We start from the raw sequence: 12,153 nt of genomic DNA on the forward strand, positions 1-12,153 counted from the left end.
AGGACCTGCTCCTACTTTCTCACTGGTGTAGTTGTGCTGCTCACTGAGTGTAGTCAGGTTCTCTTAAAGCTGTAGAACAACAGGATCCAGACCTGACCATTTTTCTGAAATGAGCATGGGTTTGATCCTTAGTTTGTGTAAACTGGCACAGCTGTGACCTGATTTTGTAGGGAAGGTAGTGACAATTTAAAACACTTGAGAGACAGGCTTACCAAGGAAAGCATGAAAAAAAGAGACATTGACCATTAAAAAGATGCTGATAATAGAGTTTTATATATATAAATATTCTTCAGACTTGTCTTTAATCTTTGAAATTTACATAATTTGCCATCTCTGAAACAGCACATTAAGTGTTTTTGATATATTTTCAAAGGTCAGGCACAAAGTCATGCTCCTTTAGAGGCCTTATGGCTGTTTGTGCTTTTTTGATGTTTGTACCATCGTGCAGACCTGATAAGTAGATGAATGACCATGATAAATGTGCATAATGAGAAAGTGATAAGAATTGCAGCATCTGACATGAGTTATGTCTCTGTTGTCCAGAAATGGAGATGCTCTGCTTTTATCTTTTCTCTCTAATTTCTTAATTAGGAAGAAAGCATATTTTTCACCCATTGCATATATATTTGGCAAGGATGCTCTGTAATAACAAAATATATTAGCTAACAGCCTTATTATAGATACTGCTGTACTCTTTTTACTTAAAAATGTCTCTCCTTGTAGATCAGGAGACATAGGATCGAGGTTTATGCAGTTATATATATATGTACAAAAAATTTTAGACATTAAAAAAAAAAAAGGTTAGGGCCCAATCCAGCAAGTGCTTGAAAATACGTGCTCATTTTCTCACATATAAGGTCTGATTCAAGTTGCTGAGATTAGTTTTATGAGTAATGACACACAGATGTATTTTGAAAAACCTGGCTATTGAGATCAGATTCTAATCTGAGTTGCCCAGAAAGTCTGGATCCTGGAAGCCTTATAAGGGCAAAATTCCCTTTTATGAGATTTCTTCAACTGGTAGGCCTCTTTAGAAAAACAACCAAAATGTAGCCATTGAAATAGTCCTCTAAAATTGAGCCACTGCATGTTGTTGGTGAATTAGACCTGTGGATTTTTTGAGAAAGGGCCGTCTGGATTCAAGGTCATTAACTTTGCAGAAATGAACAGAGGGGTCGGAATTAATTTATTCCTGGCATGCTTTCAAGCCAGTGATTGTTTGTTGTCGTATGTCTCTACTCTGCAAAGATTCACACACTTGCATGTGTTTTCATGCCAAGCACTTCCACATTTGTGGAAGCAGAGCTTAGTGGATTGAAGCTACTTCTCTCAAAGTGAGTGGCAAAACTGTTCTCTTGAGTGAGAGGAAGATAAGATTAACAGCAATAAAGCTATACCAAGCTAAGAAATTCTGCATGGTGTGAGCTGCAAAACTGTATTGATTTCAAAACCATAGAAAAGGAAATGAAAATTAATATTTTCTGATTATATACTGCACAGTTGTTGTAATGTAGTATTTCATGTTGCCATTTAATTATTTGCACTACTGTTCTGTAATAATATGAAATTACTTATGCTTAAAAACTATTATGAATATTTGAAAGCAACTATCCAGCATAACTGCAAATCATATAGTGCATATGTTTTTGTTTTGCTTGCATCAAAAGCCAAAGTTTATAAAATATCAGCAATACTACACGTAACAAAGAGGAAAGAAACATTTTGTGGAGGGTGTTTTAGATTTCTTGGTTTCCTTTCAAGCCAAGATTTGTTTACTAGAGGCATTACAATTTAGTGAGACAAATTAGGCTAAACTTTTTATCTCTGGTGGTTTGCACATGCACTGATTAAACTAGTATTTCTTCTAAAGATTGCCTAGGAAGATAAATGAACAAGAGGAGCAATTAGAGTAAGGAAAAACTAAAGATTGGCTGACATGATTTAAGTTTACCTCTAAGGCAGTTTGTCATTTTGTCTCTATAATCTCTATCAGAATTGACTAAAACTGTAAACATAAATCATTATACTAATTTATTTCACCACACTGTGGTCTGGGAGAAGAAGATTTCATTTTTTTCAACAGACTTTTGGGGATTCAAACATTTTCAGAACTTTTTAAATGTAGTATAAAAACAAGCCAGCTTAAAGCACCATTGATTAGTATTTCAGCCTCTTAAAATCTGATTTTTTTGGTGTTAAGCCAAGAAATGCTCCTGTTACTATTGGTAAAATATCTATTAAGAATTCAGAATACATGAGCATGGATCTGATTGTTTAAGTGACTGGATAAAGCTTAATGCATGACAAAACGCAGTGCAAGGCCATCATTTAATACTCCACACTAGATGAGTTAATAAGCAGCCCTCTCTCCTATGATGCATCAGGACAAAGTCCGTAGGACCATGGAATACCTTTGCAGAAGGGAAACCAGTAGATGCCTGAGGACATCCTGCAGTATAAATCTCCATGAGCTGTCACAAGACCTGTTACAGACTCTCCAAAAATAGAGCCCTGTATATCTTCATTAGGAACTGTGCTAACAACACTGTCCACCTGCAATTTTATTCAGATGCCACAGTAAAGCAAGGATGATATTATATTGTTCTTGTCAAGTGGAGTATTCCTTATCAGTGACTTTAAGGAACAGATATTCCAATGCCATTTTAATGTCTATGTCCTGCTGCCTGTTTGCGAATGGTCTCGTTTGGTTCAGTGGAGATGCTGATGGCAGCAGGGTCGCTGCCTAAATTGTTCCGCCAGAGGAAATCTCATCAGACATTTTGCCTCCCTCATGCCCACACTCCCACAGACCCTTGAAGGCACAGTCTGTGGGTTGCCCAATTTCACCGCCTGCCAACCCTACTAAAACCAAAGCAAATGAAAGTTTATTTCTGGCAGAAAAGTAGGAGAGGGAGCATATCTCCAGGTCTGGGAGAGAAGTCCACAGTATGGTTAAGTATGTTCTAAATATTCTGAAAGTGTTTTTAAACCTGAGCTAGGGGTGGCGCTTTCCTACCAAACCCTATTTTAAAAATAGCTAATTTCAGGGTGAGCAGAATGTTGGGAGTATGATTTCCTATGGATTTGAATTTCCTGGTTAATTTATTTAGTAGTCCAAGAAGGGAAGAATCTGGCACATTTACCACACCTATCAGATTTATGCCATGTCTTGGCTGTTTTTAACCCAGCTTCATACCACTCTTGCTGCATCCCCCATAATTCCAAGCAATCAAGGGTTCAAATGCTGTTAAAAGGGAATACACAGATGAACACTAACATATTTATATGATTCCATAAGACATAGAAGAAGCTACGTGAAGTGCTATTCTTGGATCTGTATTTCTAGACCAGAGCTTTTACTAATTAAGTTTTGTGAACAACTCAAAGCACAAACAAAAACCTGTGGCTCTGTACAGTCAAATTTACACAGAATGCAATAACATATCAAGGGTGGTTTTTTGTTTTTTGTTTTTTGTTTTTTTCTTTTAAATTAATTTCATATATGTTGTCTTAAAAGTGTGCTTTGAAAGGATAGGTGAGTTTCTTGTCTTCACACACACACAAACCTTGCTGTGATGACTGTGGTTGTCTATTAAAGCTGGAACGGTAATTTCCATAACTAATGGCAATGTGTGGGAATAAGAAACCACTCATGTTCAAAAATGTCAAAGGCTTCTAAATGTCTTTAAAATAGTTCTATGGCTGAGATAAGCATTAATGATGTAATGAACAAGGATTAGCTCCACTGCTGGCTTGACCCCAAAGAAAAAGATGTAATTCCAAGGAGCAAATATTTCAGTGCTGTCTCTGCGGGTAAACCGGGCTCAGTGAAAGCCAGAAAAATTCCTTCTTAGTTGTAAACTCACTCAGCCGAGGCAAAAGAGGCGAATAGTGCAATCTTCTGTCTGAACGGGAAAGACACGTTGGGAAAACGCTCATCCCAGCTTTGAACTCCAGAGGGCAATAGTCCACAACACGACGAGAATGCAGGTATGTGTTCACTAAAACCAAAACAAAACACAAAATCAAATAAAAACAAACAAACAAAAAATGCCCAACAAAACAAAAAGAAAAGAAAATTAAAATATAATTTCCAATAGTTTCCTTGATACTACCATCGTGTCAATAGATCCACAGCATTGGTGGGTGCAGAAGGTCAGCCAGGTTTGCCAGAAGCTGTGCCAGAAGCACAGCTGGTAACACAGTGTTGGGCTTTTTGGGAAAAAAAGGACACTTTACCTCTGAAAATAGTCAAATGCAAGTTCAGTGACATGCTTGAGGGAAATCAGGATAGGATGTAAGTGAGGAGAAGATAGGTCATGAAAACAGTGTTGTGTAATTTGGATAAGTTCTGATGGGTGTTTACTAACAGCATTAAGATAAGTATGGCAAGTGTATAATATTATTATTATTATTTATTCTGATTTTAATTTTTAATATTGCACTTTTCATACATTAAGAAAAGCGGAATTCTTTCAAGCATCATCCAGGTTGCAAAATTTCTTGTACAGCTTTGTTAATGCAAGATAATGTTTGACTCTGGACTAGTAGCAAAAATACTTTAGTACCACTAAATACTTTAATAATATCATTATTTTTTTGAAAGGTGCACTAGATGGGGCCTATTTTTTTTAGGAAATCACTCCAACTCTGGCTATCTCTGGCAATACCAGAAAGCACTCCCAAGTTTCCTTCAGAAGGTCACTTCTGTTGTGGCTTTTGCTAATTCCTGGAGCCCAGGAGTCATTTTAATTCCTCACCAAGATATTTACTGCCCACCCTGTCACTGGAGGCACTGTGCCTCTTCTCCCACTATGCAGAGGAGGTTTTCTCATTCTACTCCAGCTCTAGGCAGAAATGAGCTCACATGGGCACCATTATAAGTTCAATCATACAAACAGCAAAGCAAAGCTTGAATAGACAGCAGGTTGATGGGGGCAAAAACAAGAAGTAAACTGAAGCTGTCTATTTGTGTGTCATTTTTCTGTGCTTCCATAATTTTTTTTTAATAAAGACTATGCAGTGTTTATTGTTGCATGCTAACACCCCTTCTCTCCCTGACATCGAGGAAGAGCTATACCTGCCTACCAAACCTTTCCTGACGAGGAAAAATGGATCAGGAAGCAGTAGGAAATTAGTCAGACACATATCTTATATTCAGAGAGGTGAGGGATGAAAAAGTACTTCACCACACATAGATAGTTCTGAATGTCTTTTTTTTTTAATTATTCCCAAACTGATGTTGACCAAATGCTCCTGCTTCTATAGCTATTTACTTGCATTCTAAAGGTAGTTATTATTTGGCCTTATTATTTTAAGGTTTTCTGTGGTTTGTCTTCCCACACTTGTTTTCAGAGTGGATGCATATGGATGCAGACTTAAAGTCTAAAATGCTTCCTTTGTGCCACGCTAATATCAATGGTGAACCTCAATGTGAACTTAAGGTTCTTACATAGTATGAAAGGACAGTTTCAAGTTAGGAGTAGGTGTGTTGCAGATACCTTTGGATCAAAAGAGAGGTTAGCAAGGTGAGAAAGTTACACAACAAATGTATTACACCTCATCTGGTGGTGTGACAGTGTAGTATGTAATTTTTAGTTCAGTTTTAGTTCATCAGCAAGATATCTTTTCCAAAGGTTTCAGATCCTGTGTTGGGCAGGGTAGGATTGAATAAAGAAAAAGGATTGAAGTAGCAGCTCACGTGAGAATGTTTTTGCCTGACTGAACAACTTGGCTTCTATATATTAAAAAACCCTAAACCGCATAATAGTATCACTTCAGTTTTACTTAAATATTCAATTAAAGCTGTCCTGTGTTACCAGAATTACCATTACCACAGATGTATATTAATGCTGACACATGTGAAAGCAAAAGTTTTGTTCCTAGCACGAGCTTTGTCTATAGTGAAAGCTTATTTTACTTTTTAATGCCAGCCAATCACTACTTTTCTGGCATTTTGCTCCCTGTATATTTCCTAAAATATTATCATGGCTTTCTGACGTTTTGAGACATTGCCTAACACCTTTAGAGTGCTGGTTGCAAGCCACCCTGCACCTTATTCCTTGAAAAGTGTATCCTGTGAAAGAGCTTCTCTTGTGATGGCCACAGAATTCCTGCACCTCAACACAAATTCCATTGTTTCTGCACAGGGTCAAGGAAAAAGCATTGCAGAAAAAGTAACATGGGGCTGTATTTTAAGATGTGATCAAACCCTCCGGTGCCAAAGTGAGCAATGAGCTGCGTTTAAGTCTTTTTATTCATTTTTCTATGAAGGATTTATTTGGATACCATACTGCGCAAGTCCACACCACTGAAGCATATTTTATTCAAATACGTCTTTCAAATTGGGAGAAAAGGCATGACAGACAAAACACGTGACTATTAACATGAGCTCATCCAACTTTCAAAATGCAACGTGGCAGGCATCCCTTCACTCTCTGGGCAAATGGCACATGGTACCAAGAGACATTAGGTTTTTAAAAGTGAAGTTAAACTGATAAATTAGACCTCATTTATTGAACAGCAGTTACAGCCAATTGCCCTGGGAGTCATTTGACACCTTTGAAGACCCTGCTAACTTAATTGGTGATAGTTTGGGGGCTGAAGGAAACATTTAAACCCGTAGCAGCAGGACACCGTGCAGCATGAAAATGGAGAAGACAAGCATTCTCACTGACAAGGGGAGTCATATATAGATTTTTGTGTCCATTGTTTTTGCTTATTTGTGTGTGTGCTTTACTCAGTCAATCAAATATAATTGACACCACTGGGTTCTGTTGTTTTGTGGATGACAGGAGCTAATGCAAGGGAAAAAAAGCTGGGAGTAAACTTCCCCCTGAAAGGCTGTGTAAATGTTTTTCCACTGGGCTTGTGACATTTTTTGCTCAATTGTATTAATTGATGTAGTGACAAGGCAGTTGGAAAGATGATGGATACTGATCACTACACTTTTGGTTTTTTTTTTTTTCTTTTTAAGTATCTGGGCATTAACATAAACTCTGCTTTTGTGCAAGCAGTAGGAATGCAGCCAGTGAGAATGTAAGATGAAGATTTTAGCACCTGCAGACCAAGTTTATAGGACTTAGCAGTCACAGCTGAATACCACTACAGAAATGAAAAAGGTATGTTGCTTTGGTACAGACTTTTGCTCAGGACAACCACATTCCCACCTTGATTTTTTTCCCCTTGTGTTAGAAACTTTGATATTTGCTGTCTTGTTCCATGAATTCAAGGAGTATATTAATTAAGATTAATCTGGCACTTCCCTAGATTTAAACTATCTCCAAACTCAGCCTGGAAACCCAACTGCCCGGCAGGTTTCCACAGACATTCCCTACAGGTGGGTGACCGGCTCCCAGCTCTGTACTGACAAGGGTTGGTGGTCCTTGGTTTCAAATCACTACAATGTAGAAACTATTCTGAGCATTTCTGTGAGAGTGCTGACATAATTATACATACATGCATTTATTATTCTGCCTTCCAGCTTTCCACAGAGGACACTATAGCTCCATGACAAAAGAGATGTCCTTGTGTGCATGTGACTAAATGCAGAGCGCAGAAAAAATGTGGTAGCACAAGCAAAGCTTTGCCTTTGAATGCTTGATCTGAGTTAACACAGACATCAATCAGTCTGAAGGACATCATCTCTGGAATTGTCTCAGAAGGTAAATTACATAATCAAAAGTATCGTTTTTCTGAAAAGAATCCTAAGTGAGTTCCTTACTTCAGGACTACATTCAGAGAGCTGGATAAAATGGAAGTTGGTAAGAGTCCAGACTTCTAAAGAAGAAAGACTAAGGCCTTGACACGAAATGTAAATACACCTGTCAATCAACATTAGGGGGAGCATAGGCATCACCTATGAACACACAGGTTGAATGAATATTGTACCAGTCATACTCTTCCATTTATTCATTGTCTCTGGTTATGGTTGCTAGGCTTGGATGACAGACACATTCTATGTGTTAATTTCCTAATTAGAAACTTGGTTTTGAATGTTCCACCACATACTTCTTATTTAAGACCTACACATAAGAGGGATCACTGCATAGAGGACACTGTTCCCTAAGATCTCATACAGATCCAGAAATAAATGAAGAAAATTCAGTAAAGTCCAAGAAAACCAAAGGATTTTTTTCACAAATACATTTTCCCATGAGTGTCCCATAAATACTTCCTTTAGCAAATTGATATAGAAGACCTGTACCCAGAGATTAAGTGATCTGAATTCACTTCCTCCTCTATCAGAGACATTGTTAATGAGGGTGGCCATTTAGGGTGAGAGGCACAAAACAAGCAACAGGAAGTATGTGGAACAGAGAGAGACAGCTCTGCTCTGAGGGCCACCTCTTTTAGACAGACTTTTAGCCAGGTGCAACCTCTTTTCTCTAGATTTCTGAGCTGGCTCTTCTCACACCACGTGTGTCAGAGGTACAGTGGATCACAACAAATGATGTCTGGTTATGGGGTCATGGCTTATCTGCCCTACTCTGTCTGATATGGAGCAACATTTGGTATCTGGACTTGGGAAGCATCATAACACCAGATCTCTGTAGGACACCAGATGGATGTGATTCCATTGACTTGCTGAAGCTGTTTTATGACTGGTAAATCCAGCCAGCATGAAGCCTGACTTTTTCTAGTGATGGCTGTGGGCACCCTTCTGAACTGTGGATAGTTTGGTGTCAGGGCTTGTCTGGTTGAGCAGCAGCACATCAGCTTTACCAGCAGACATGTAAGAATCTGGACACTGCCTCTTTTTGCATTTAAAAACGGCAAGGTTTTTTTTTCCCTATTTCCACAAATCCCCAGGAAAAGTACAGCAAAGAAAATCCATCATTTGCCTCAGATTTCAAGCTTCAGAGCTTTCCCCTTTGGATGGCTTGGTGTGCCTGATCATAATGCATAGTGTGCAATACCTTAAACAGCTGGGTCTTCTGCAAGGGCAGATAGCTCCAGAAAAAAAAAGAAAGAGTAAGCATTTGCAATTTAAGTGGTAAATAATTAAAGGCAGATACTAAAACAAAGTAAACTATGTCAGTGTAGAATTACCTTCACAGTTCAGTCAAAGAGTAATAAATTCTTTCTTATTATTGCTTTGGTACATATTGATACAGCTTCCTTATTTGGAAAATGGAGATTCACCAACACAAACCTGTGATCATTTCAAAGTATTAGGCTAGGTCATAAACCAGTAATAAGCTGCATACAATTAGACTGTATAGATGTTTGCATTGTGTGTTATATTGAACAAGCTGACGGGAATGGAAAAGCTGGTTAGAGATTAGCTGATTAGTTTGAAGAAATCCAAGTAGCTACAAAGGGAGATCTATAAGTTTCACAATTTATTGAAGAATAGAGTTGTCTACCTACCAGAGTAGACTCCTGATATAAAAATTGGGATGTTTGTGTACCTATGGAAGGGAATTTTATTTTTATTAGGAGGACTAAGGTCAAATAAGATCATTAGAAGGCACTTTCTTGATGCAACCTTAGCATAAAGAGATGAATTATCATTGTTGTAGATTCTTCAGCTTTGTCTATGGTATGTATCATTTTCTAACTGTTATTTTATTTTATGGACAATTACTAAGCTTATCCTGCTTTGGTTAGTGGGTTAAATGAACTAGAAGACAACATGATGCTCCTCTTCCAAGGATGTGGCAAGGCTATAAAAAAGGCTGAGGAACACCTGAAATATTTCATCTCCTCAGCACATCCTCCACACTTTAGGCAAAGGATCTCAGGCGCCTCTTGGAGCTGCATGGGCCATGGGAGAGTGGGCATCACCAGGATCAATGGAAATGCATTTCAGCAGTGACGGTTGATGGCACTGAAGGTTCTCTGCATGCTATGAAATACTAGGATATAATTCTAAGCCGGTAGGCACACAAAAGATGCGTCACATTTGAGAAGAAGGGATTTTCCAGCTCATGTAGGAACTTGTGAAAGACGAGGAAGAAAAAGCACAGTATCTTGAAAGAAGGCATGAAAGATGGTCTCCCAACCAAACAGAAACCGCCTGGTGATACTTTCAATTTTGATGTCAAGTTCCTATAAATTACTTGAATTCCATTAATTTCATTAAACTTTCAGTCACACACTTGTGATGTTTTAGAATATAAAAATGTCCTCCATGTTCATGTGGAGCATGACACAGGTGATTTCCCTGAGATGATATACACAGCAAACTGCTGAACCACATCTGGTACTCTATTCTTCTGAAACCAGTGTAAAGCCTTGTATTTCGAAAGGTACTCTTACTTCAAACAGCTAATCCCATGAGAGAAATAGTATATTACCATCCTTGTAGTTTAGCAGGTAGCTTCTAAAACGTTTAAATGGAACCAGCCATTTTCTGCTGCCAGAGAAAATACCACATCCAAATTGCAGATTTCTTACAAGGCACCAAGTAACTGGTAACACATGCTCTGAAGTCCCCTGCAGGTCCATCAGTACAGGTCTGTCAAAGACAAGGACCTACACAGAAAGGGTAATTTGGAAACATTCAGGTAAAAAAGGGTCTAAATAATTTCTATAATCTTGACTTTTTTCCCCTCTACTTCACTTCCAGATACTTCAAGGATTATTGGTGTCAACTAGAGTTGACCTTAAAATTAATAATTCAGAAGTTTGATCATATATGTATCAATTTATGTTTTTCTCATGTGTTGTGTTACTTTTGCACAAAGTAAAAACATGGCATGGAATCACTGAAAAAATCTGTCAGTGAATGTTTTATTGTCTTCCTATGGAAAAAGAGTTACACAGCTCTCATAGGAGGAGAGAGGGAGTTCTTTTCAGACCTTCCTGAAACTTAAATAATGCCACAGTCTTAGTATAAACAGTATGAAACAAACTTACAGAGACTTCTCTCCTCAGATGTGTTGGGGTTCTTTTCTCATTAATTCTCCCAGTGTAATTATGGTAGCTCACAAAACATTGGCAACAAGTGTGAGCCAGTAGTCAACATTTTTTTGTGCTACATTATGAAGTTGCAATACCTCTCTGTGCTAGGAGGATAGAATTCAGTACAGCTTGGGATCTGTGGTTCTAGAATCCACCATGTCTTCATAGTGGAATGAGTTCTACTGTCAGTCAAAACCCGAGGAAAAAAAAGGCAATTATTCATATTTCTTCTTGAGGTGGTGAATTTCCTAACTTCATTATTACTTTTTTTGTTTTTCCAGTTATTCTGTGTTTGTTTGTATGGTCAGCAGTTAACGCCATATGAAAAAAGGCAAGTGAAAATCATTATATTAAAATTAATCATTATACTAAAAATTGCAAAGAAGAGTGAATTCATTCAAAGAAAGATGTTTCCTAAAACATCCCATAACATGTCATTTGTGGAAGCCATGATGCTGTTAGGAGCTCTCACTAATGCAAGGAACAGCTCATCATTCAATTCACCACACACTGAAAAAAAATCCTTGCATTGTTATTTATTATTCTTCATGATGTATACTGACTCCTTCGCAGAAGACATGGGAAAATGTGCCATTTATTCATGGGCCTTTCAGTGTATGTTTCAGCTCTATCACTGTAATAGACAAAAATAGAGACTGCAGTGGATACATCCCAGTATAAACAAATGCACGTGTAATTCTTCATGGTAGTATTGAGGAATGCAATCTCATGCTGCTGCTGGTCCCTTCATGCTTAATCATATATGCTGAAGTTTCTGAACAAAAACACTTTTCATCTCCAAACAGCCAGTTGCATGCTCTTTGATAGTATCTTTTAAATGCACATAATTTATATGCCATACCAATGTGAAGACAGATGTTGGTTCACGCAGATAACCATAAATGTCTCAACAATTTTATTTTATTTCAGTAAATAAATTTTTTTTCAGTTTTGCTTTATCTAGTAGTGCAAGGGTGTGTTTGGTTTGTGTGCCAAGCCAGCTAGCCAGATTTTCAGGAATTGAAAGGTTGCAGTTATGTTTTAGGCAGATTTGATGAGGTTATACTGCGTGTGGCATATTCAGAGAGCAGACCTGCCATGAGCAGAAGTGAACCTGATTGATAAGCACGTGCCAAATTTACTCACAGTGTTTTGTGCTACTTCTTTAAGATCTTCAACAGGTACATTCATCTTAAGATACAACGTGATCCTGACTAACGTTCACTGAAACTGGATGTAAAACAA

At 37.9% G+C, this 12,153-nt stretch overlaps 2 long non-coding RNA genes across 2 annotated transcripts; one reads left to right on the top strand and one right to left on the bottom strand.

Moving 5' to 3' along the window:
- Positions 1 to 3,680: 3,680 nt before the first annotated feature.
- Positions 3,681 to 11,012, bottom strand: LOC135290989 (uncharacterized). The gene is made up of 2 exons (XR_010353836.1): positions 10,864 to 11,012; positions 3,681 to 4,001 (listed from the first exon to the last, which is right to left on the bottom strand). It is a non-coding gene; the product is annotated as an uncharacterized LOC135290989 (long non-coding RNA).
- LOC135290987 (uncharacterized) lies at positions 4,728 to 9,003 on the top strand. The gene is made up of 3 exons (XR_010353834.1): positions 4,728 to 5,165; positions 7,017 to 7,121; positions 7,484 to 9,003. It is a non-coding gene; the product is annotated as an uncharacterized LOC135290987 (long non-coding RNA).
- Positions 11,013 to 12,153: the final 1,141 nt, after the last annotated feature.

The sequence above is a fragment of the Passer domesticus genome, chromosome Z (genome assembly GCF_036417665.1).
Source record: "Passer domesticus isolate bPasDom1 chromosome Z, bPasDom1.hap1, whole genome shotgun sequence".
Classification (NCBI taxonomy): domain Eukaryota; kingdom Metazoa; phylum Chordata; class Aves; order Passeriformes; family Passeridae; genus Passer; species Passer domesticus.